Genomic DNA, 25,157 nt, shown 5'->3' with positions numbered 1-25,157 from the left:
ATAAAGAAATGCGGACAATGCGCCACGCACCGCACGCTAGCTTTGTGTCCCCATGTCAACTCACTCTATGCAGATTCTCAGTGAAAAAATCCGAGAGATTGACGTAACGAATCGAACCGATGGGCGTCCCGCTTTGACGACTCGCTCGCTCGCATTCAATATAACAGATATTTGAAGCACCGTATATAATTATTTCCACGAATGTCTTAAAATAATAAAGAGTTGGTAAAATCATCGTTTCCGTCCAATGCATGTAACAATAGTGCGGATGGTAATTCCATATGTCTGAGCTCACGTGCAATATATCATTGCAAGAATGCTTTAGATTCGCTAGACGTTCTTATGTTGATATTAAGATTTTTGTATTATGTTAAGCAAGTAGCGCTTATTTGTAAGAACACTTATTAATTTCTTAAAAATAATTCGTCATGGTTCTAAAGTTTTTTGATAAATACTTTCTGTTATTAACGCATTAACGAATATTATGTTATGCACTTAATAAACCAGAGTTTTTAATTATATTTAACTAAAAAAAAGAGTTGGCTGAATGGGTTAAATTATTTTTTTTTGTTTTGTGTAATATACGAGTTTTGTTGACAGGTAGACGAGAGAGGCAAGGCAAGGTAAGGTAAGGCGAGGCAGGGCAAAGCGCTGGGCGCAGCACGGGATGCACAATGTTTGCTTCCCCGCGGTCATCCCGGCCCGCACTAAAACAATCGAATGCTAAATGTATACTCAAACACTTCGTGCACTTTAACGTGGGAACACGGCGGTGGCGCAATTAGCCTCTCGCACCGCACCACCATCCAAATTGTTGCTTTCACATTTTTTACGATTAACGTAGCAATAGAAACATTTATAATTAAAGTTTGTACTTTCATAAAAATGTTTTTATGATTTTTTTTCTTCAAATATACGAAGTAAGTGTCGCGTATGAAAAGAATTGCGTTCAATGTGATTATTATAATATAATTTTGATATGCGCTGGCGGCAAGCAAGTGAGGCTGGATCTGGTAAGAAGAAGCGACGAGACGTTCCCGGCGGGCCATTATAAATTCATTATGCATATTTTTAGTAAACAAGCTGTCGATCACAATGCACCGGCGCGGCGGGACGCCTGCCTCTGACACCTCTCCAGCCCGCCTCGCCTCGCCTCGCGTACCCACGTATCCTAAAACCACGATCGCCTTCGCCTCGGAATGCAACTACACCCAATGAGCATACGACAATAAACGAGTTTTTATCACGGGCTCGATTAATGAAATATATATTCGCGTATTATCAAATTACACCACATCGAAAACTCAAATTCGACTACATTGATTAACGAAAAAAAAAGTAACAAGCGTATCGAATACCTAAGGTCAAGTTTTGTAGTGAAACGCCAGGCTACCTGAACCGGTGTCGGGGCACCAGCGGTCGCATAATGAAGGCCGCTTGATGGAATTGAAGCAAAAATCGAATAAAAACTTAAAGGATCATCGCACTGAAGCAGCGGGTGCGGTAACGTGAGAACATGAGCCGCGCTCTCCGACTTCACGCGAGCCTCTCATGTTACCGAGTTAGGATCTCGCCGGTCTCGATACATCGGGACACTGGGAACTGTCGGCGTCTTGGTGCCACTCGGACGCTCCTGGCTCACTTGTAAATAAATAGAAGTAGGCGAGTAATGGCCGACGCATCATTCGCCACCTTGACGCAGCGCGGCGGCCGCTAATTTATAACCGCCTCCCTCCGCGACCATAACAATATATTAGGATAATTAAATGGCTCTTTACATTCCTTAACACGTCGTTTTTTACAAGGCCAGGAGTCGAAAAGCACCGACCAATGCTGACTGGTTTCGTTGTAACGTTTTTTGTTTTTGTAAAAACCACAACAAATAGTTTAAGGGCACTTTTTTATGAGGTAGGCAGTAGCCCATTCACATGGCTTAAGCGGACTTACCTTTTGTTATTCATTTATAACATCGTCCATTTCTCTCTTGTACATCGTTAATTTCAATTTTGTATTTAATTTTATACTATAATTTCGATAGAATGAGATAAAAAAAAATCCTGATTTAGAAAGCATCTTAGAACTACAATTTTAAGGATGCAAATAGTTAAAGCACTGTCTTCAACTGAAAGACTTAATTGAGAACAATTGACTGCTAATTAATAAACATTCAATTAGCTTGCCAGAGGGCATTATTCATAAGCGCATGTTTACTAATAAATGAGCACATAGCAAACATTTGTCCACAGCAAGCGCGACATAGTGCGGACGGCGACGGTCGGACACATCATAAATATACATGTGAAGGGCGGATCACCTGTGTGAATGTTTATGTTCGAAGCACTTTAATGTTTGCCCACGAAAAATATCTCCCTTTGTTAACTCTACGCGGCTGTCGTCAGTTTTGGGCCACCGCGCTCATTTCTATTCTTATCAACGAACAAAATTAATTCAGTCAATATAGTCACTTTATCTAACACTTTTTAAGGTATTTTATCGCTTTGAAGCTTACAATACATTAATAAACAATAATATACTTAGAAGGCTTTTAACAAAATCGTAGTGACAGATCATAAATTGAAAATTTGTATTGATATCGAAAGAGTTTTATTTTTTGATTTTGATAGAAATGAATTCGTTTTCAATATATATATATATAACTGCTTTTGTATATCAAGCGAAAGAAATATTTAAAACATAGCTATTGTATACATTTACACAACAAAATTCACCTTTGTAAAACTACGCTTTTCGGACAATGCAAATAAGAATTTGTTCATCTTGTTTGTACTCGTATAATATAGACATGATGGCCATGATAAACAATCAACTAGTCATCCAAACTCTATTGTCACATTGTGGGTGATTTATTTACAATAAATACATCACAGATAGTAACAGGTGCAAATCCATTCTCGTTTGTCCCGATTGTTAGGAGCAGTCTCGGATCCGATTTGTTAAGGTTACATTCTCAATAACGTAGAAAGCAAATTGTTCTTAATACCCATGGGAAGGATGCGACCATGTTATTTATATTATCGTGATCACTAACGGGCAGCGGGCAGCGAGCTGACGCGAGGGTCAATGGCGGAGTCAATGAGAGCATGCCCACTAGTTGCGACGTGCAAGTCACGCCATGAGAAAACGAATCTACGCTTCCGACATCGATCTTATACATTTCTTTATTTCTATACCATTTATAATACAAAAGTTCTCTGTTACAATATTGAAATTAACATTCGCGTGTTTAAAAAAGTAAAAGAGGAAAAATCACTAACGGGCGCTACTTAATTTCAGAGTGGATACTTAACCGTTCTCGCGTAATTATACTTTTCGCGAAATCGCGTGCGAAGGCTATAAACATTACCCGTATCGTGCCAATTTACGGCGTCAACCCTCCGCAAGCCAATAACTCGAGCTGTTGCTGATCGATTTGCATCCGTAATTACGTCACTTTAAGAGAAACAGGTGATGAAAACGAGACAAGTATGTACGTGTTCGTCGACGTCGTCGCCCGCCCCTCGGCCTCGCGGCCCAACCTGCTTTTACTTAACGCTCGTTCAAGGCGACTTTTTTAATTTGTTGCCACCGATGGTATCGCGCCAATGATCGCCATTAAGTAATCTATAAAAATGCGCATTCACGATGCGCCCGCGTTGTCGTAATAAAATGACTTATTGATTTATCATTATATCAGAGCTTCATAAGTCGGGTTGTCGGTGCGAGTTTGTGACGGGCCGGTGCTCGCTAATCTCCGGCCGTACGGTCTGCCGCGGCGCCTCGTCCCGGCCGCGAGTACCTCGCGCCTCGCCCTCGACATCTCATCTTCTAAGAAAAATAAACTGTATTTGTTACAGCACTCTCGTAATCGCCGCTTTTATTGTTTATCTCTCGCCCCAAAGCGAAGTGATCGCATCGCCGTGGGCGTAAAGACAACAATCGCACGGATCACACTATACGTCCTCTTTTGCTGACGCTCCCGAAGAGGCTCTCGATAATATTTTATAAGACAAATAACCCGATAAAGATGTTTTGACGTGAACCCGTGTTCATCGCTCACACTAAAATGCGCCCAGTGAACACGTATAATAAAATATTTATTAAGGATATTTTGATTTCGGCCGGAAAAAGAATAAGACGGGTCTAATTTAGTGTCAACTTTATTGGTGGCGAGTGGAGCGTGAGGGCTCGCGGTCGGGTGCGCGCGCGCTGACAGGACTTAGCGGCGGACCTTACGTGCATCCATTAGCATTGTTTTAAAGGATTAAAGTGATGTTTACGTGCGCTTTGTGGGGCGACGGCGACCTGGTGATCGTCACGCATATTTTTATGACACATGACTTTTTTTGAGTCAACAAATTATCAGTGTGAAATGACTACCGACTGGGTAGTGTTCGATAAGGTAATCCTGTAGGAATTGTTTAAAAACAGTTTAGAAATTTATAGTAGAATGTTAAGTATTTTTGAAAAGGATATCTATGGCAGGTTACTTTAGATAATTTGATTTTTATAATTTATAAATACTTTTATAATTACTTTTGTAACAATAAAAATCGATCATTTTTCGCACCATAGTCAATTTTGGTACCAGATCGTTGAATATTAATTTTATGACAACTTTAAAGATAAAGAGTAGTGTTTATTTTCAATCAATTATGTTTTATTCCGACCTTTTAAGGTGTAAAAATAAGCACTTACATAAATTTCTAATCTTGTAAACGCAGCATTTGAGCGTCAAGTGTAGTCGAGTTGAGTTTGGCGACCGCGGCCGGTGTCGAGTTACACAAAAGGTTTTGTATTGTTTTCCGAACCCAAATCAAAACTGATATCTCTCAAGTAATTTGACGAAATCATTCGATGAGAGCCGAATCGTTTTTTCTGAGATCCCATCAATGATATTAAAAAATTAAAAACATAGAAATCTAAGCCGTATGACTTACGAAATAGGGATGTCCGTGTATTTAGTTGATAGAAGATACGCTAAGTACTTAAAGGAAATATTAGTTTACAAGAGCCAACACGCTTCCAAACGACTAACGCGTTTTAAAGCGAAATGACAAGAAACTGTGATGTGACAGTTTTGTTCGCATGGCTTAGTTTTAGGAATTTAGCAAAATATATTATAGTAAATTTACTTAAAATATTTGTCATTAAATAGTAAACAGAGTCGAAGCTAAGGCACGAGCGTGGTAATTAAGAGTAAATAAGCCGTAAGTATTTATAAATTCTAATATACAAATCTAATAGAATCAATAGGTAGTTTGGAATGTAAACATTGCCTAAAATTATTATAACTAAGGAGTAAATTTATTAAATTTTTAAAATGATAATATTATATTTAAAAATGTTATTGGCAATTGTTCTCGTAGCTTAAACTCATATAACGTTTATTCGAACACTTTGAATAAAAACAGTAACAATACAAAATCAGATGTTATAACTCAAAGTAAGATTCGTTTAGGGAAGTAGAAAATTATTTAGGAAGGCAAACATTCCGAGTCCATCAGCGGAGAGGCCGATTATTTATATTGCTTATCTGTGAACAAAGCGAAACTCGGATCGCTTCAGTCAGCCTGCCAGCCCTTTGTCCGACGGAGGACGCCTCGCATTTGCTTGCAACAAATGTAACATATTTTACTTGAATTATTGCAACCATTTGTTCAATAACAAACATTAATTTCTTCTAATAAAAACTAAATACTCTAAACGCCATATTATAATACAATCACATATTATCATTTAATTTTAATGAGACTACTAATCCTTTGATGATATTTATCGCTTTAAACATTTAAAGTTCTTTAAACTGAATGCAGTTGCGGTAAATAAACGAGGTGTCGCTTTAATCTAAAGCCTACATCATTAGCCAACAAGACTGATGAGGCTCGAGTAAAAATAGTATTTTTTTAAGGCCTTAACGGTAGACGACATTTAGAACGGGTCGCGAATACCTCGGTGCGATCAAAGGCCTCGGACGAAAATTAATTATCAATTTGTCGTGGATGCCAGGAGGCGACATAAATCGATCGCACGTATCTCCCGCGGTCGCATTAGCCACGCTCCAACACCAGATAAGGATAACAAATGCTCAGTTTAAGGTTATCTGAACATCGCGGACATGAGAGAGCTTTTTGCCACCGCGTCCCTCGTTCTGACCTTCTTTGTTTCCTTTTACTTTGACTTTGCCTTCGCTTTGGCGATCTCGAATTAATTCGACGCTGCATTTTTTAAATTACCGAAATTAAATATGCACATTTTTTTAGAGTGAAAGGAAATATAGTTTCCCGTAATGATTTGCAATGTAAAACATTTCAATATTAAAATTACTGAGGCTTCAGTTCAAGTTTATTTATTATTTATTACTTACTTATTTATTAAAAATAACCTAAAAACAGTCTGTGACATTCAGATAGAGAATATAAAAAGATCAAGTTGTGTAGATGGACCAATATAACATTAAAACAGAATTTACTATGTAGTAGACTTCTTATTAATTTCTCTATAAATATTTACACATAAAAGAGCTAAATATAAACGTTTCACTTTAATTGTAAGCTACGTGCTCACTGATAATGCAAATTTTATGTCACTATATAATATCAAAAGTTGATACCGACGGCGATAAGTAGAACGCCATAAATATGCATGCCCTGTCTTCGGCGATTAACGCGCCACATCACAAGCTACATAAAATGTACGCAAATTTATTTAGTAACTACAAAGAAGGGAGGAAAGATGTCCTTATACATCATGTTCATACTTACTACCTATATTATTGATTATTGTGAGCGTGTTATTTATTATACACCGTATAAAATTTATGACATCTACAAAGAATAAAGCCTGAATCATCTGAAATACATTAGCTGATTTCAACAGGCAAAAATGCGCTCGGTTAGATCGTTTTGAAATGGCGTCCTTTTTCAGTAGATGCTAGTGTATAATTATCGAGACGCAGGTGTATGCGAAATTGGGGTCTCACCTCGCTCGGCGGCCATAAATAAAATAAAATGACTGGCATCGGTGGGAGGAACAGTGCACTAATGAATAATCTGGATGACCCAGACCTGCTCGCAGCGGGACTCCGGCCTCGGGCCCGCGAGCGTCCGCTCGCTTCACCTCAATGCTATTGGTTGATACCGATCTTCGCATCATATTAACGATTATCTCTACCCGTTACACCACGGATAATCAACACAAATGCTTAACTTTTTCACATAAAGGTCTCTTTCATACTGACACGTATACAAATGTTATTTACGAATATTATCTTCAACATATCAATATTATTGATCAATAACAGAGGCACCTTTTCATTCACCTCTCATCCACGCGTCGTTTGTATTTATCATCCGACAGTTAGGATTACACAATTGGAAATAAATGTTGAAAAATTACTCAACACGAAATACCAATTTGAATATGAATAGCTAGGCGCCATGTAGGCAGGTACACCAAAAACCGGCCCAATATAATAATGGTAGACAAATGTCTCCCCGACGCACACAATGCGCGGCACGCTGTCGAATGCCTTATAACACATGCTAATTTAAAAGCCTGCTTCAATGCACTGCAGTAAGCTTATGTATAATAGATCTTTGATTATGAAATCTGAATTGATAATGCGCATGCTATTCACAACGATTCTATATTAAAAACGGTCCTATCATGACATATAAATAAGCTAATATTGGTATAGTGCGTTTTCACATGACATCAATTAGGTTTATGTTTATTTTGTCCTTTCGATTTATGTAACTTTAACTTATAGGATGACACCAATCATTTTAGAACATTGCTATATTGAATACACATAAAATCATTGTTTATGAAAGTCATGGGCATCTATAAAATGGTGTGCAGAAAATACAAAGACGATTAGAAGCGCTGTTAGGAAATGTATTATCCGTCTATTCTATTAGTGCCTTTTCTTGTGGGTGATCTATTGGATGTCTGTAGGCAAAGGAAGATGAAATGAAGGATAGGCGAAACTAATCACTATTTATGGTTTTAAAAGTTAATGTATTCCTGTTAGTTACAACTCTAAAAACATAGGCTAGGAGTAACAAATACGTCAATAACGTTGGTTTGAATATCAAATTGGTTAAAAGAAAAGTCAGATTTTTATCAACTTTACTAAAAAGAGTAAGTAATAGTTGGTTTGAGCAATAAAAATCGATACAACAAAAAATCTTTCTCTTAAAACTCCATTATTGTAAACAAATTTCAAAGCAATTAAATTAAATCAACCATTAACATTAAACGGAGCAACCTAATGACGATTTTCCGCAAATATGAGCGGCAAAAAAAATCATGTATAAAGTTTTTACGAGGGTTAACAATCTCGAAACGGGTGACCAAAGTCCTTACTCGGTGCGATGAAATTCCTACAAAAATAGACCGTGTGTGCATCGATATAAGAAAATGTCGCATTCAGCCGCTCAGGTAGGCTGGGAGGCAGCTATTATTTAAATTAATTGGACATAAAACAACGATCGCCGAACACAAAAGCGTGTCGCCACGAATGTCGCATCGCTGGCTTCGCACTAAACAGATGACGCCCGCCTTGCTAATGCCTCCCTGTTAACACATAAATTTTATTTAATCGTAATAGCGATATCTTAAATAATAAAATTAAAATGCCTGAATTCTTTGTACGGAACTTACTGTTAAGGATTGTGTCCCTTTTTAATGCGTTTAAAAGCGGTGTCGGTGATTAAAAATTAGCTTAAACGAAACCTTTGATCGTTATTATACTCACTACCGGGTTTATTTATTTTTGGAGGAATTTAAGGAGCTTTTAACTTTAGTATTTTTGTTCACTATTCTCACATTAAGATTATTTCAAATAAAACATTTACCGTATATTCTGTCATGGTTTCCACTTCTAACTTTTTCTTGTGTGATCTTTTTCCGGTACGAATAAATTAAAAAATCTCACCTCTTTTGTTATTTTGAACTTTGCGATTTTAATTATAGCCAAAACACGGTATTTACCTATATAAAAGTGAAAGAACTTTGTCTCATTGGATACTTCAGAATGTATGTCTGCGAGTTGCGATGTTACCGCACTCTGCCGCCTCGCACTCGCCGCGCCCGAGTCTGTCGCACGATCTTTATCGTACATCGCCGTATCGACTTGACAATGCCAACTTTTGTGTGTTCGACACGATAATTTATTGCCAGCAAACATAGCGTTTACAAACCGTAAAAGATAGCTATGCGCTTCAAAAATTATTTTCAACACGCCCTTTTTAGGATTGCGGCAGTTTTTTATTCGCGGACTTATCTAGATTGTATTGTATTTTTATCGCAGAATATTTCACTGGGCAATACTTCAGTAAAAAAATGTACGGAAAGCAATCTTTAAAACAGAATTATCGATGAGCGATTTGCCGGATATCTCGCGGATAAATTTCGTGAAAACTTTCAAATTTTAAACAAATTGCGAAAAACTACCTAAGTAAAATAAATGAGTTCAAAGTCCCTGGATATTATAAAGTCAAACGATAATATGTAAAGGATACGAACTCAAGAATATTAAAGGCATCGGATTTGCAACTTAATTATTTTATAGACGTCGAAACCCATTCGGGAGTACCAATACAATCTGAATTGCAAAACTGGTCTCTTATCATCAATATGTAGAAACTATTTCAAACTATGATTGGTAATTTTTATTGAAAATCATTTTATAGATGAGATTTTTTTGTTTTTGTATTTACTTTGAACACAAAATGTTATGATTTACAGTCCTACTTACAAATTTAATTTTCAACAACGTTTCATTATTGCACTTAGAGTTAATTTTTTTGTGTACATTCATTGGCATGGACAAATTACAAGGAAAATATAGATTTTTGCAATAATACGATAATTTTTCAAGTTGCTAATTTAATTTTGAATGATATCATTGATAAAACGATGTTGGGAATATCCATGTGAAATCATTCATATCGTATTTCATATGCAAATATTTTTACAGCATTACGTAATGTACGTATTCCTTTCTCTTCCTTTTGGTCACAAAACCACATACACATTACCTAGTTGCTAGCCTCAAATTCAAATTGATTTTTTTTAATAGTTCGTTACTATAATAACACATTTGTGGTAGGTTAGTGATGGAAATTGAATACTGCTGTATTTGTCGCAATTTCTGTTTTGATGTCCAAAATGAAATAAAATACATTAAAAAATATATTTAAAACGTATCGTTTTGTCCGTCTTTCGGTTGCGAGACTGTTGCACTCTTTTCACTTTAGATGGCGCCACTATTCCGTACTACATTTGATGATGATCCATGACTAAAGAACAACTGAGCAAATTGCTGCACTAGATTCCTTTAAGAGAGATCCGTAGTATATCTGCTACTTAAGTAATTATTTAAGAATCTCTGAGTACGGCAGTTTGTGTAATAACATAAAGTGACGCAAGGCTTCCTTAGTCAATGTAACAGAATATCGCTACTCGGTAATTGGTACATAAACATTGTATTGATATTTACGTAAGGCTAATTTTAAAATTATGCTTAATATATGTCAAGTTTCATCATGTTAATCCATTGTGCGATGTCTGTGTTTTACTGCATTTACCTAACAAGTGCGAAATGCTAATATTTTATAGCGTTTTATTGTCAATCTTTATGTAAAACATTTACGACATTACTAATTAGCAACAAACTTTATAACTTGTAATGGAATTAACAAATACAATATGAAACAAAACGGAAATTATATATTTTATAGCATTGCAACACTTTTGAAACAGGCAAAGTTTAATTCTAGTAGTAAGTATAGCATATACCAACGGAAAATCTTAGTTTTATAGATTTTTACGCCTTTGTTTTATTTTTTTTATTTCATAAGGTGGCACGAGGGAGCGGCCACCTGAAATCGCTGAAATAGCGAAGTGACCGTTGCCCATAGACATAGGCAATTGCATATGCGTTGTCTACCTTTAATCAACGGAGGAGAGGATGCACAGGAAGAAAATATTTTCCCTTTCCATGCGTCCTGTCATTCAGAAAGTCCACTTCCACTTTACACCTTTACTTATAAGAAAAAGGGTGGGAAGGGAAAGAGTAAGAGAATAAAAAAAATATTTACTGTAGAGATATCAATTTAAATGAAAGAAATATAATAAAACAATGTGTAAGCAAAACGAAAACATAAAAATTGTTAAGAATAATTTAAAAACTGCATCGGTTTGCAACTACAAGAACATAGCTAGGGGAGCAAGAGGAATGCAGAATAAATCTGAGACGACACTTGCAGATTACCGAGAGCATCCAGGTCAACGCATCGTGTATTTTAATAGTCATAGCCGGTGCGTCCGCTGTTGTATTAAAACAATGACCAATAACTTTGTTTTTATGCCTCATGGGGCAGCGAAACTAGCATACATTGCCATCTGCAAACCTCTAAGAGACATCGCGGTGGCACATCGGTATTTCCTAAATGAATTTCCTTTTATCTTTCATTGCTTCATGACGGGACTCACAACTTCAGTTGAAATTAAAATTTATGTACATTTTTAGGACTTTATTTATGTTAAAAGACGAAAGCAAAATAAGAAAGAAAGCATGTAGACATGCTATAATCAAACTAAAAATTCTATTAGTTTTTTTTTGTATTTAAAATATTAGCAGATTTTTTGTGTAAATTTACTAATATTTCTTGTACCATTCCAACTAAGCTCTATTGCTTGTGCTAGGATATGGTTTACGACAATAGTCGAATGGCGGGATTCGAACCCCCGACCTCGTGATCGGAAATCCGTACCCTTAACCATTAGGCTATTGACGCTTAGTTATTGTTCAGTCAGGAAAGGTTAAACAATAACGCATGGAATTTTTAGTCTCGTTATATGATTTGCTTAAACGGTTATCTAAGGACATTTTTGTACTAAATCATTTTGTTAATGTTATATGTTTAATGTTTTGCGCGTTGAAAGACTAAATTTTCTTATTAATAAAAGTACGAAATGAAAGGACGGAAGTTTATACTTTCCTAATAGTTTAGTTAACAATAAAACAAAAGTGTTATTGTGAAGTGAGGTGTGCCTTATCGGAGGCACGAAGTCGATCGTTCATGGTCAAAATATCCGACGTGGGGTAACAATTACAACCATTAGTTTATTAATTCGAGCGGCTTCGAGCATTGTTCTCATTCGGACAATCGACGCTAGACCAAATAACTCGTATGTCGACTCCATTTACCACAACACTGACTACATAATATTAAGAAAAAACTAGACACAGTAGTATTTCATTACAAACCGGTCGTTAATGATGACATTTACAAGGTAAATTTTTCTACTTTATGATTCATCAAATAGTCCTACTAAATACGATGTGAAATGTTTTATGATCAGTGAATAATATTGAACGCTGTTGCTTGAGCATAATTAAAATGGAAACTACTTTCCATTTCAAACTACCAACCGCTTATATGTGAGCGAAAACAGTCCATATAAAAGTAAAAGGTCCATGTAAAAGTAAAAGGTTATCAACATGATGTTACACTTTAAAAATGCCACAGTTGTAAAGAATTCTTTGATAACTTTCCCCTTTTCTTACATAGTGAATATTGTGCCGGAAAATAAATTTTTATTTAACTATTTTATAAATGACACCAAATGTGAATTTTATATAATTCAATTGTAGATTAGCACAATTAATTTCACAATTTAATCGTTAACTAACCTATAGCTTGCAATTAGATGATATTTAAAATTCAATCTTCTTAAAATCGTAATACGACAAAAAGGAATCCCCGTGAGAACATGTCATGCGGTTTACATAAGGGATTGCGGCCGGCGATTGTTACGATCGAGAAGGTTCCATTGCGCGGTATGTAAACAGCTATTGTAGGCGTTTATTCGCAAAGCTGAAAGCTGAATGCGTGTAATTACACAAATATCAACCGGTAAGAATGTAAACGACAAAGCGTAATGTATTCGTTAGTTCGTGCATCGGAATCCGAGAATGTTCGCTCACGTGGACGCGTAAACATACGCTCCAACACAAACGCGCTCCATTCCACATAAACAAAAAACCTATAAAAGAAAACCAATTACATGCTCATGAAATCATTTTTAATCAGAAATAATTGGTCGTAAACTTGCCAGTGTGTATTTTAGATTAAATTAAATGAAATCGCATTATATTGAAGTGCAATTTGGTAATATCAATTTTAAGATAACATGCCGCGAGAAAAATATTTAAAGAGATTGTATTAAGGAGGTTGGGATAATAAATATGTGTTTTCTCAGTACAAACAACTCTTGTGACCTTTTCAACAACCTTACTTACAAATAATTCTTCATTAATTTTAATTTTAAAAGTTAAATAACCATTGTTATAATTTAAAAAAGATACATGACTATGTGTAAATCTCGCTTAGATTTCAGTTGGAATTTTCTAGTACAAAACGTGCGCACTCGTATTGGTAATTTTAAACAAAAACATGAAAAACTTTTCTATTAATAAATATAGGAGGTTAAACACTTCTGCTTCGAGACGCTACGACGTTCGTGTTTACATCTTAATTGGTTTACATGCGTCTGCAGAAATATATCTGTGTACCGATTTAAACCAACTCGAACTATTTTATTATCATTTCCTAGATACAGTTACAGAAGAGATTATTAATAATACACGATCGGAAACAGATATTATACATGCTTGTCGATTGAAAAAACTCCTAACTAGTTTTAGTATGCCTACGTACTATTCTGATCTGTGTAAATTCGTTCTTAAATCCCCTAAAGCTTTGCCTTTCCCAACATCACTTTTATTCGTCACTTTTTATTTACTTAACTGCTAAACATATTTTTTAAAATGCTGTTTAATTTTAAAATTCAAGATCTGCTACTATCGATAATATTTAAACAAATAATTCATTAAATAAGACAGTAATTTACTTTACCGTAACATAAGGTTTACGTAGGTGGAAATATTTAGGTTAAAAACAATTTAGTCCGTATCAAAGTTCATCGTAGTTGCTTACCCTAATTCGATCGCATATATCTTAAGGAGAGTATAAAGCCATCAGTAACGAGTAAACAAACTATTCGCACGAAAATAAGTAACACTCGTAATAACATAAACAATTGAATCTCGAACGCCCACTGTGTTATTGAAAAAGGGTTGATACAGTAATAAATATTTGACTTGTATATTCTGCAATTTAAAAAAATTCTTTATTTTCTCTTAAATAAATTTCTTTATTAAAATATAATCAGTTTAACTAACACAATATCATTAAGCACAAAGCTATAGTAATAATTTCGAAATTGCTTGACACATTAATTTCAATAATATTGTTGTAAAGGTGTGTGGTGTGAATCATAAGCCGTCATAGCATCACATAGCTACGACAACGAACAACTGGCCGAGGTTTCATTCTCACATTCGCACATACTCGCGAATTGACTTCGGCCAATATACACAAAAATGCACTTTACCTTCCGACCGAGTCGCAATCGGTAATTCTTTACATTTACCCAGATCTTGTATATTGCCCACACGACACCCGACATCGTAAGATTAATCTCTAAGGTGGCGTTTTGTCACATAAATTTATGATCAGCCATTGTCTCCTTGAGTGACATCATTTCGTACATTCGCATCGGTATCAGATTCAATTAAATATTTATTTTGACGCTTATATCTCGGGACCGGTCAGTAAGTCTCGACGCTTTATTATGATATGAAGCGCACCCGTGAGCGTACATCCGAGGTGAATAATGTTTGGAGAATGCTAACACGCCCGCGATGAAATTCCGGAAGAGCTTTCTGGGCGTTAATAGGAATTACGTGTTTATTTCGTCGATCTATACGTTTATTAACCCGTTCCCAGCAAAGCGCTTTCGTTAAAACTCAATTACTGTTGTACGAACATTCTATATTCATAATACTCGTCATTAATACGTGGGGAAGAGCTTTCACTGCGACCCGAGTGTTTGTAGTGAGATCCATAGAGACTGTGCCGTGACCACTACGATCTTCTTGTGTTTCAGGCGACCGCAACGCGAGGCGAGCCGACTCGAGTCAACGACCTATCCGTTCCCTGACCAACACAATTTCTCGTATACACGTACCACAATCAATGACAAACATTTATAGGCGTTAAATTGTCTCTTAAACGGTCCTATAAAGCAGATGTAAAGCACTCATAAAATCGTTAATGCACTCTCTGAAATTGACGTAGTGGGAATAAGGCTTTAATCGCGCACTATAAATAAAACCGATCTGGAACAAATACCTTAATCAATTGGAAAAGGGAACATGCGAGACCAGGAAATAGATTATGTTCTATTAAGTCGTAATAATGAAATAGAATTTACTCAATGATAAATTTTACTTATCATGAACTTTTCGCTTAAATGCCTACGAAAGTCCATATGGATAGTGCTGAAAATACATTGATGAATTATTAAAACTAAACAATTTGTTACCAGTAAGTGGAGAATTGTATTAAAAAATTATAAATACATTCTTAAAATAGACAAAAGTCTGAGAATATAAACACTAACGATGAGTGGAAAGGCACGTCCCTGTTTATGTATGACGCGGTATCTTAAACAGTCATATTTAAGCGTTAAGTATGCGTGTCTTTTAAAGGGATGTCAATGTAACAAAGGTCCGTCCGCCAGCACGCCGCTGGGTGGAGCTAATAAACTATTTGAGTAGAGGGCTCGTGTTGACACTGGTGTTTCACACCTGAACAATGCTCCTCGTTTGCATTAATGTAAATTAGGTTAGGCAGCCCGCCGCCGCCGCCGCGCCTACGTTCAATTAGAAGGACCCCAAAGTAGCGCGTGTGTACTCACGTGAGGCCAACTAATAACATGTACATATCAACTTCCACACGTGTAATCACTTCCCAAACGTAATACTGATCAGCTACACTACGCGAGCACCGATTCATCAAACATAAATAAATTCTCATGATGTATAGAAACCGTTAGACGAAGTTTAATACGACGAGCTCATTTGAAAGGCAAATTGGCAAACAAAAGCGAAATGATGGGAAACAATAGCGTGAGAGAGTCGAGAAGACAAAAATAGTTAGGGTCGGATGGTACAGCGGGATGCGGAGAGCTGATGGGAGCAGTGTCAAAGTGTGTGCGCGTGTTCATCGTCCGTCAACGCCTGCGCCTACCGCTCGAGTAAACAGCCGCGCGCCGCACAAACCGTACTAAGCGATTTGCGTTTTACGTGAATCCGCACTTGCGCCTGCGCACGCGTATTCATTAAATCTTAGTAAAACATCATATAAAGGGCTCTTAAACAAGGTATTTCAATTATAAAGTACCTTGGAAAATGACGAAAAGCAGGAGGATTAAGGCCACAAACAATGGTAAGAGGAACAAAAAGTATATCAATCGGACGTGCCATTAACGTTTCCGAACGTCACAAATCACACCACCAAAATGCGAGATCTATAACCAAAAAAGATCTATGTTGGGAATGATTTTTTTTGTCGTAAGCGGCGGAGTCGCACGCGCGGCTCGATTGTGGCTGTGTGGTCCTCGCTAGCCACTTTGTAAATAGCGCGGTTTACCTTTTTCAACTTTTGTGTTTTGTTACCTTTTGTGCTGTTGTACGACCAATATTACCATAGCTATTTAAGCTCGTCGGATAAATAAATACGTCATTTATCATGATAACTGATGCTCAGACGTCCCCGTCCCTCAGTCACTAAATGAAGTGAAGATTTCATCTTTAGTACCTCTAGAATTCCGTGTATCTACCCTTAATCGTTTCACATTTATTAATCAGTTAAAGTCTTAGGTAAGTATAGCTTTTATTTCATAAATATAGTCACAATGAACTCGTTATAATAATGTACAATTTGTCAAGAACATATATTTTTTAAGTAAGAACTTATTTTCCGGATCTTACCTCTAAGAAGTATCATTATAACCACCATTTATTAAGACCAACCATGAAAAACTAGAATTTTAAAACATGTATAGTACTGTGTTCTAATTATGATTAAAACAAATTACAATACTTTCATTGTTAAACAATACATATTTCGTAGGTCTCGCCTAATTTACGACTCACACGTCACGCATTCGTCCCAGCTGCTCATATTTTTACAAAATGCTTTTTTTCCTCACCGGCATGGCACTAACGTCAAATTGTAACACAATAAATTCACTCCAACCGCAGGCTCTTTCACAATATTTGTATCGGGTGCGACAAAAAGGGCCGAAAGGGCGGACCTTCGGTGAATGAAGGGAAGGTAAATAAATATAAATAAAGGTGAGGGTGGTGTGACGCGCGCGGGGGTGCGGCGAGCGGGGGGTAGCGACGACGTCCCGCGGCGCCTGCGCACAGCCCATGCCGCAATACAATTTAAAAGAATGTATGTGATTTTAAAACAAAGTTTACGATAAATCATCGCGTCTTTAACGTTATCGATTAAATTAGATATTTTTAAAAAGATAAAATAAAGGTAGGTAACAATGTTTTTTTAATGATATTGGTGACCAATGTTTATTAATTCTATTGCTCTGCGAATGTCAGGGCCGTTTAAGGGAATTTGTAAATGGAGTTTTATAACTGAACGGATATCAAATGCTTTTGTCTTAACTGTATCTTCTTTGTCACTTGGAAACAAGCTACTTTAGTAATGGTAAAGACCCTAAGGGACTATGTCGATAACTTATATCCTATTATAAAATTTATCTGTCTTTATTTATAATACTACCGTCTATTTGATTCTTGTGCCAAATGATCATGAGACAATGCCATAAACGAATAATCCATTACAACGCCTTCATCGCGCTGTAAACATGTAATGTATGCACACATGAAATGGCTCACCGTCGGAAGAATTTTCGACATTGTAAAAATTCAATTACAAGCGCATTGTTTCCTCGCTGCGAGCCGTCACACATCATTAAACGGGACCAATGAGAATCGTAAAAGTATGTCCGGCGTGATCGGCTCCGCGGCCGTGATCGCCTGGTCGGCCGCTGCAGGACCAATTACGGCACTCTGCACTCGCGAGGTGCACTTTTATTGGGTGTAAGATTTAAGTGCCGATCGACACGCTGAGTACGGCCCTGCCTGATTTTTACGGCCAGTTATGTCTTTGACGAACCTCTTTTCCTTATAACATGGAACGAAATATAAATTAAGCCCTTTTTTAATGGAAGATGGAAGCAAGCGAGCGGCACACTTGATGTTAAGTGGATACGGCTACCCAGAGACATCCGCAAGAACGAGTTTTTATGTAACCCAAGGTACCTACATTGATAATCTTCTTTCCATATTTCTTCTTTGCTTTATTCTTATGATGATTGATTATTCAACACTTCCTTCTAACGTATATCGGTGTTGGTTGTTTTACAAGTCCATTATTATCTAGTTGCTTCAAATGCAAGCTTCGCGGCCGTAATTCTCTGTTTTAAGACGTAACAGATAATATTATTATGCACTACTTATATTAATCTGAATTCATATCCTCATTTTATCCGCAACTATAACGATCTATTATGTTGCCCTATTTTAACTATACCGATGAAATCCCTTCGATTTATTGACGATACATAAGCTATTCCCGATAATTTGTGATTTATCTTCCTCTGTGAAAACATTATGTTCATTTTATGTAACCATCAAACATATCTCGTAGGGCAAAAGTTATTTATAAAGAACGGTATTGTAAACAAAAACTATAGAAGTATGAAATGTCGTAATTCGTTGAGTAGTGGCCCGTGCCCCGAGACCGTGCCTGTGCCTCATAGCGTAGCATTGACTGAGGTTTGACAGATAAGAATAAGATAAGAGGCAACAGCTGTACCACGACTAATATTTGCATGAATAATTAAAACAAACCAACGAGATACCCTTACAAACAATAAGAAATGCTTTTTCTATTTAATTTTATAAAATACTAGCACTTGCATGCGACTTTGTCCGTCCGGAATATAAAAATAATAATAATATAGTAGCTTCACATTTTTTTGATGCTAATTTAATTTTCATAATCAAATATTTCCTCTTTATAATATTAGTAATTTGTGTAAATAACATAATAGTATACATAACATTAAATATATATATATATATGTAAATGTTATGTATACTATTATGTTAACACAACTTTTTTAAGATAAAGTTTGTTGAAAACTTTTAAAAGTGTAAAAAGTTAAATTAAAATGTAAACACTTACAGTATACAAGTATTAAATATAGTAGTGTGCAGAACAACTGTTCAAATGTCTTATGTGAGGAAACATTGATCGCGGATTGTATACATTTTGCACAACACAATAATCGGGTAAATTATCTATGCAAGTCTTAATTATTTCAAACTGTCTGACCTCACAATCTAAATACATACTGTCTGTTGTATTTTCGCCGTAAATAATTTATAATGAAAGCATTTTAAGTTTCTATAATGGCTATTTCATACTTAGTCGTAGGTAATAAGGTCCAAGTCTTAGGAACTGTACAAAAGTAAATTATGAAAAATTAGCTGTGACCCACGACTCCTCGTTGGAACTTAAAAAAAATAACTTAATTAGTAGCTTATGTATTCTTCCAGACGAAGTTCTACACCTATGCCAAATTTCGGACAGATCAGTTGAGTCCTTATTTTGATTGCTTAAAACTGTACTTATTTAAATTTGCCAAAGTAAGTTTAACAAATATTGAGCCATGTATGTTTTATTCAGTTACCCTGAACTTACGTCATAGATTGACGTCGTGTTAATGAAATAACTACAGCTAGTCACCGGAGTTCACACGACTCCGAAGATTCACGGCTAGGTATTGACACACTTGCGTTTACATACATCACGAGTGTTTACGTTCGTCGGGGAGATGCAAATCGTTAATTTATCGCCACCTTAAGAAGCAACTATATAAAACAAACCGCAAACACGGGTGAGGTTCAAAGACCTATCACTTGAACAGTTCGGCCTGTGTTTAAACAAGTGTGCTTACGTTCACTTGTAAAAGGGCTTGCACACATTGCGCGTTTCCCTAAAATCCTTCTATTACATGCATCAAGAAATACTTGGTACCTTTTGTTTAGGAATTATCTTCGGCAAAATTGTTGATTTGATCCAGCTTTTGCATGCGAAACAAACTTTACTATGCGCACCAGAAATATAAACTTTCACAACCTTTGTAAATTTAGTCACTTCCATGTTTCTTGTTTTTAAATTTTGCATAGATGAAAATTTGATTTTTTACATTCATATCTCAGCTGATTTGATAAAAGCAATTTGTATATCTTTCTTTCAGTATTACCTTTCTTTTTTTTGTCAAAAAGTTGTATTTTAAAGACTCTCATCCTACAGATGTGTATGAGCCCCAGTTCTCTAGTTTGCATTGCAATGTTATTCGCCCGTCAATTATAACGTACACTACTTCTAAACAATGGAGGATAAATTAACGATTATTGCATGATAGATATTAGTTTTGATATTTATATCTGTATTGTTTAGCAACATTATTGTATTCAATGAAACAGACGCTGCAGTTCTTTGAATAGATTTTCAGATCTTTATTTTATTACAAGCTTACAGTATTGTTTATAAGATGTCTATTTAATGTCTCTATAAAAATCTATTTACTAATTATTTATTCATTTTTTCATTTATTACGCACTCAAATTTTGTGAAAACCAATGAGGCAAAAAACTCAGAAATAAATTTTAATACATTGTTTTTAATCTATAACACCCTGGTTCAAAAAAATGGAAGAAAGAATATGATTTTAAGGAATTTAAAGATTTTATCCTATGGCAATACTAAACACAGAGTTTAATTTTAGATATCACATAAAAACTGCATCAATCCGCGGTTAGTGTGGGTATATTTAAGAACTCTTACGTTACGAACGGTAGCTCTAACATCAAAGCCGATCAATTTATTTAAACCCATACGTTTACTTTATTCAGTAACACAGACGTGTTAGTCTGAACGCATGTTCTCTGTCAGATGATCACAGATTATGCACATTGCGTGCGTAATCAGCTGTGAATGTATTTATCAGCGCGTATTATTTATCTGTTATTTATTACTTCCACTGTCATAATAAACTTAAATAACATGATGGTAAAAAATTGTAATAGGGATTGCTTACTCATACAAAATTCAATAACGTTAATTTTATGCACATTGCATAACTTTTTTTTAAATACAGATCTACAAAGTCGAACTATAATTTGACATAAAAAATAACCAGCTAAATGCATCACTGGAAGGGATCTACTACCGAAAGTATAATTCTAAAACTAAATCTAAATTCAAATATTTTTTTTTCCTCAGACGTAAACTAGTTTAACATATGATTACTCATGAACTCATGATAAACAAGAGATGTTATAATATGGCCGTTAAGAGGTCTTTATTACATTTTACAACGCTGTAAACCCACCGTAGAATTTAGGATTAATTTGATTATAGTTAATTATTCACAAAGCGATGAGGGCCTCATTTCGTTTTTTTACTCAGCGCTAATAAGCCGAAAAGTATCTAATTTAGTCGGCGGTGTCTTTGCTGCTAACAAATTAAACCACTTTAGCGTATCACTGGCCGAAATAAAATCAATATTAACAATCGATAATTAAGCGAGTTTTAAACGATTGAACTTTAACAAACCGTATGTTTGTTTTGATAGATTATATTTTTTATTACATCAAAATAATTAAATATACTTAAATACCTATGTAATGCCCGATAATTTCGAGTAAAATATCCTTTATAGAAATGTCGTCGCAAATCGTTTCAAGTCGACGGCACCTCGACAGCAAAAAAATGTAATGTGCCGGCAAACGATGAAGTTGAAAAGCACAAACTTAAAAAAAAACTTTATAAACGTGGATTAATCCCGGTCGTTAGAGGGCGCGTCAAACACGCGTTAATCCGTGTTGTATAAACTGGAAAAAGTAGATAACAAAAGTAAGCGATGCGGTCGGAATAGTCGTCGGTCGTCACTATCTGCGCGCGCGCCGCTGTAAAAGCTCATTGTAACCCGAGCCTCAAATACGAAATTGAATAATGCTGACCTATCCTGCGACCGCCCCGGCCATAAATCACCGAGATATTTATGTCCCTCTGCCCCCGTGTGCCTGCCCCTCGCCGCCCGCGCCTTTTTCGCGGCCTGGGATATAAAATATTTAAATAAAAACTTTCATAAAATGGTAAGTAAGTCCGATTGGAATCGGAGAAGTGCAAGCGTTGCGGTCGTGCGCCTACTCTGCGGTCGGCCGAGATGCCGAGCTGCCGGCCTAGTCGGCGAGACGTCGCTAACTGATTTTGTAATAGAAAAGCGATACTGCGGACTCATAAATCTCCTTGGGATTTTATGAATTGCGCAAATATAATATACGTGTATTTTACAGCCCTGATATAGGCAGCGGACTTGAATAATTGAGTCGCATCGTATATTATTCAATGTATTAATGTGTTGATCACTGTTCATCATCATTCAATGTTTTAACTTTAAACATTAGTGATTTTCTTCGCCATTTCCTAAAGCAATTTAATTAATATTAAGTACTATAACATTAACCAGTTATGATGGAGAAACGCTGAAGAATTGATGTCCCCCCCCCCCACATATCCCAAAACAATTATAGGGCGAGTTTCATAAACATAGAATTTTTTTACACACATTCCCACCGTTCCGCGAATAATCAATTATATTTTGCTAACGTATACTTATATTATAATACGCACAACATTAGCGGTATACATTAAAATTATTCAGTCAAAAATGTCGAACATAAATCAAAACAATAATTCATTAGGAAAGATTAAGAAGCCGTGGGAGCAGCATAAATCCCGGCGTCGCCTCGGCACGGCATCGGCAGTTACTCAGGCAGCCTCCAATGGAGCGAGCGAGACGTTTATCTCAGAAGCACGCCATGTAACGCACCGCATCGCTTCCCGTGCGCATTAACTTTACGTATATTCCCTCTTATTCATGAGAAATAAATAATACTATTAGAAGGAGATACCGATTCCTGATAAAAACTGGGCCCCGAGTTAAATGGGAGGCACACTGGAGGCAGAAAGAAAGTAATGGAGGAACGAACCGGTTTGGAGATTTTTACGAATGCAAGGCTGAGAGCGGGGCCCAGCTATGTGCCGCGCCGCGCCGGCACATAACGTTACCCACGGCGGATTCGCGCCGCGGCCGCGCACACACACACCCGCGCATCGTCTGCTGTGCTCTGCGCCCCGGACCATTATCATCGGCATATAACTGGTAACCGAGTGAGCACATTAGGCTATTAAAATATTTGCTGCACAAACTGCTGTCCGCATTTAAATAATTGTTTGCGCACCGACAAGACGCATCCTTGAGTGTGCGACAACTATTTCAGGAACCTTCATTGTGACGCGAAGCGAGGAGGCGTACGCGCTCACCATTAGCGCAAACAACTTGCTTGATGGCCGCTAAATCAAGTGAACTAATTTTAACTACCGGCAACGATGGATCGACATTGCGGCAAACATTCATTTCAAATAACGGCTTCGATAAACATGTCAATATCGTTTAGGCCACTATGATTAACTCTGGATCGACTTTTTGTCATTGAAGGTGATTGAATAGTAAATAGATTTTTTACGTGAACATAAAGTAAAAGACTTTGCTGGTTAAATGGTGATGAAGACAATAACTTAAATTAAATTTTTGATACGTTCTAGTACTATAAATTTAAATTAGCAAAAATCACTTCGATTTTATCTTATTAAAACGCTATTTCAAAATGAAAAGTATTTTAGAACTTAGTTGAACTAAAAGGCTTTAATTCCACTTAACAAATGTTACGAATAAAACGTTTTTACTATAATATTTTTATCACCCCCAAAAAGATCTATCAAAGCATCGAAAGAAAGCAAAGATCGAGCAAATCCAAACGGATTGAAAAAAAAATATTTTTTTTATTAAAACAGAAATTATTTGATACTTAAAACAAAAAACAATCAATGACATAAGATCAAATCCTAACCTAGCACAAGTTCAGATCATTTGGTAAAGATTAGTATTAATAGCTAATTAACATAATTGAATATAAATATTTGTCTGACATTAAATAAAACTGGCCATGGAATGACCAATGAAATGCTTAAAACACTTTCACAACTCGTATGAAGACTTTTGATAGGTTTATAATTTTTTAAACAAGTTGGCTTCAAATCAAAGATGATCAATTTAATATATGACCAATGAGTATATCCTTAGGAGTTGTTACATATATTTGTATGATAAATGAATTTTTCACACATGGTAACTATTGGGACTAAAGATTGATAACACAAAATAAGTAATCATTGTTTTGAAATGCAGCATGTAGTAATGAATTTGGCGTGAACATAAAAAAGCTATTAAGATCAGTGAAATCTGGACGTAAGACGAGATTAGTGTGTCGCGTTTCGAAATGACCTACTTCCTACAGGAAATAGTACGAGCGCAATGGCGAATGTTTGTTTGTTTGTCAACATGCGCTCGTGTTTGTTGAGCCATTAGAGCGCGGCGTTCGTAAAGGCTGAAACTGGACAAAGCGATGAAACCTGAACTCAACTAAGCGCATTAGCCGATTTATTTTTATTTAAAGCCTTTTGGATTCTGTATAAAGACTTTCGCGACTATCAACTCTATTGGGGCAGACAGAAAGAAAAATTGCTATTTAATTTTCACAGATGCATTAATCAATCTCTAAAGATACCGTTAACGCGTGTTATAACCAATAAAGACTAATTACTTTTGATGCCCTATCCACGAAGCTCATAAGTATCAAATTTAAAGTTTAAGGTTTAGCAAAAAAAGATCAAATATTTTAGAAAATATTGAACAGTCGCATACTTTTGTGTCCATAAAACCCACTGCGGTTAGCAAAATGTCCATGGCCAAACGCGGTGGACATCGGCCTTTAATGTGTCACAAGACCATCTCAATCATGACACATGGATTAAACTTATTTAAAAAATAACAATTACAGTGCATTTCCACTAACTTTATTCTGTATGGTACACTTATTTCCTTCAAATTTACATCTATTCAACGTTAACCTATGTAAATATTTTACACGATTAAATATGCTTGATCTCAATTTGTTGCCAGATAAAAATCTGCCCCTAAAAATTAAAATACTCACTACTGCCCCTTAAAATACT

General features: G+C 36.1%; 1 protein-coding gene across 1 annotated transcript in view; it reads right to left on the bottom strand.

The window, feature by feature from the left end:
- Positions 1 to 25,157, bottom strand: part of hh (hedgehog signaling protein) — a 38,458-nt gene that overhangs the window by 10,608 nt on the left and 2,693 nt on the right. The window lies entirely within an intron of this gene.

The sequence above is a fragment of the Papilio xuthus genome, unplaced genomic scaffold (assembly GCF_000836235.2).
Source record: "Papilio xuthus unplaced genomic scaffold, Pxut_1.1 DF829129.1, whole genome shotgun sequence".
In the NCBI taxonomy this organism is placed as follows: Eukaryota; Metazoa; Arthropoda; class Insecta; order Lepidoptera; family Papilionidae; genus Papilio; species Papilio xuthus.
Note: the sequence above shows the minus strand (reverse complement) of the source record. Positions and strands in the feature narration are given on the sequence as shown.